The sequence below is a fragment of the Carlito syrichta genome, unplaced genomic scaffold, assembly GCF_000164805.1.
Source record: "Carlito syrichta isolate Samal-C Ts95f unplaced genomic scaffold, Tarsius_syrichta-2.0.1 Scaffold314090, whole genome shotgun sequence".
NCBI classification, from domain to species: Eukaryota; Metazoa; Chordata; class Mammalia; order Primates; family Tarsiidae; genus Carlito; species Carlito syrichta.
Window position 1 is genome coordinate 261,815 of NW_007258186.1, and position 3,498 is coordinate 265,312.

The window sequence follows — 3,498 nt, forward strand, 5'->3', positions numbered from 1 at the left end:
TTTAAAGCTCAGGAGGCCCTTATTCAAAAGTCTTTTTACTAATTCATACATCAATTAATTCAGCAAATATTTTTTGTCAAATACCAAGGAAAAGTAATTATTTCTGCAACATATTCCATGCCATTTCAATCAAATTCTTCTAACCTGAAAAGTCCTGACAGCCATGTTTTAAAGAATTTGATGACTCTTTTAATAAAAAACTCTTTAGAAAGGAGGCTGCCAGATGTATTGCTGTGTTCACATATGTGCATGCATGAGTGAATAAAGTAATTAAATGATCCTTAGGTAGTTTGCTAAACCCTTACAGAGAGACTTTGTTAGAAAACTTGGCATCTTCACCCAGGCTACTGATCTTGCTTCCCTATTTGCACCAAAGCATTTGGTTTCTAAAAATTATGCTTAGGGATTAATTTACCTTATGCCAACTGATGAGTGAGATTTATCTTAATTTGAATAAACCATAAATGTCCATTCATCAGTTATGATCCTTGTTAAGGCAAGTTGCCAAAAAACACCAGGTGTCTGGGCCAGAGTTTACTCAAATATAAGATGAACCCTTTCCCGATGTTTGAAAGCTATGAATCCTTCATTTGACTTTGGGCCAAATGTTTAATGTCTCTTAGTCTTGTGTTTTGTTTTGTTTTTTTTTGTCTGTGAAGTAAAACATTTGATTGTATGGACTGTAAATTTCAATTCTGTGAATTTGATTGAATTCTACAATTCTATGGACATTTGATTGCTAGTGAAGGGAGGATTATTGATACCACTAGCACAGGATTGACTCAAAAACTTTGTGAACATAAAAAGTTAAAGCCAAAATTATGCCTTGGCCATATATCACAGTCTACTATTTTACCACAAAAGTAATGAGGAAAATTGTCTTTATCTTCAAGAAACTTACCATCCAGCTTGGGCCATAAAATAAACATAAATAAATAAAAACAAGTGATGATATTTAATAAAGTGTAAAAAAAATCTAAATTCTAAGAGTTACAGGAGTGAACTAATAGCTGCAGTTAACACAGCTACAACTATCTTGTCCCCAGTGTCTCTTTCTTTGCCCATAGGACTTTGGTATAATATGGGACAACTGATTCTCAGTAACCAAATAGAATCAGAGTGAGTAGAAAAAATTGCAACCCAACTCAATGACAATTCACTGAGTTCTACATCATCAGTCAAACTTTAAACTAGTGTTCTACTGAAAGGAAAAATCATTTACATAAGGAAGGATCATATTATGTTATGCTAATATTTCCTTTTTTTCTCTATTTTAGTTTCATATATTGAAAATGATTGACAAATACTATTTTACTTTGTTGGTTCTGTTCTACAACTGAGTGAAAGAGAAGTCATTAAAATATATTTGGTATAAATAGACATGACATGCAATATTTATTATCTGTGTGATTACATGGGCGAAGTAGATGATGGCTTTTACAGAAGATACACAAATTCTAGTGAAGGAGAATGACTTAATTCTGATCACTACTGTACTTTCATTTAGCAGACTGCTATACTCTATTTTTAAAAATGTAAAACAATGGGAAACATTCCTTGCTTCCGGTCATTTCAGAACACTCCGTTTTCCAAGTTATCCTTTATAAGTATTTTGATGCTCTGTATGGGCAATTAGTGTTTTTTTTGCTTTTAAAAAAAATTATGTTTCTTGACCTTTTTATTAGCATGTGTACATAGAAATAAATGCTTCTTGTCACACACACACACACACAAACATTTCACTTGGCAGTGTTTTTCATTTGTTAACTTTGGAGTACATTTTAACATATTTTATGTAGCTCTTCATCCAGCAACAAAATCTCTACACTAAGTAAGGAAGTTTAAAAGTTCGTTTCTGGTTTGTGCCTGAGGAAAATTCTGCCTACACAACAAATACTTTCTAGATCAGCTTTCTATTCAAGATACTTTTCTTTTAAAGTTGGTTTGTCTTACTAGGCTAATGGGTCTAGAAGATGAGTGAACACAAATTGGAAAGAAAAAAATAAAGGGTAATTGAAAAAAGAAAACTCACAATATATCTTTTAGTTCTATGGAAAAGCAAATTCAAGAACCGAAGGCATTATTTGTCTGTTTTCTTTTCTTTTGAAAAAATCTAGTGTAGTGCCCAAAGTTCAGTGCTATTTTTGATCCTGCAGTGTATTTAGAATGCACTTAGCTCAGAAGCACCTTTAATACAACAGATCCCAAATGGTTTCTTTTAAAATTCAGTCCAGGTTTTCTGAAATTGAAATGCATATGCAACTCATTTGTAGGATTGAACATACATCTTATAGTACACACTGGCATTAAATTGAAACCTGAAAGATGAGAAGTCATTTGCGTGGGCAGGAAGCCAAATCGTTCCTGGAGCTCTACATGCAGGCAATAATTTACATCGACAGGTAGAAAACAGGTTATGTGCTTTTGGTACAATGATGCTGAAAAGCTTGGCAATGACTCATAACTCAGCTATCATTTAAAAATTCTCAAAAACATGAAAAAAAGTATGAAAACTTGCACTTGTCTGAATTCAAAGGCAAAGGAGTCCTTGGGATTTGACAAGGTGAACCACAGAACAGGACCAAAATAGATATATAGATAGATGGAAGATAGATAGATAGATAGATAGATAGATAGATAGATAGATAGATAGATAGATAGATAGATAAATAGAGATATTATGTTTTAGGTTTAATCTATCCCTTATTTCTATTGTCATAAAGGAGCTGAAAGAATAAATGGCATCTGTTTTTCCTATTCATTTATTTAAGAAAATTAATGACATTTGTACCCTTTCCATTTTTTTTATCACTGTGATTTGTTCTATCATTTTCCATTATTGCCTATTTCCCATGAAATTGTCAATTATGAACTCTAGGAATATAGGGCATTTCCCTTAAAATTAGTGGTATCTTTGTTTTCTGAACCAACTGGTAAAAGCAGAATAGATTGAATAAAGGAGTAAACCACAGCCCATGGCTCTCCCTATGTTAGAATAATCAAAATTCCAAGGTGGTCTCCACCAGGATCACTGTAGATTGATGGTGAATAGCACTTTTCTAGGACCAAACTAATGGATTTCCCTGAATAACAGGGAGTAACAGTTGATGGGTTGCTTACACTTTGACCTTGTCCCACTCAGAAAAATCTCTTATACATATAATTGTTTTTTTGGGGAAAAAAGGAATTCAATCCTCCCTCTAGACCAACAGAAAGTGAGCAAGAACAGTCACTGTACATACCTAGAAAGGTCATACCTACAAATATCTTCAACTCTGACAACTGTTTCACCATACCAAGTAACTGCACACATCAAACAATCATCCTGCTGCGGTTTTTGTTCAGTGTACACTTCAAAGTGAAATCAGACACATCCCATCTTGTTGACGTAGTGTGCCTCAGCTGCTAGTGTGGAGAACTGTTTCTTCCCTGAAGCTAGACTTGGAAATGTCTGGGTTTTGGGGACAGAGGCTTTCATTGGTATATTTTTGGCAGTGC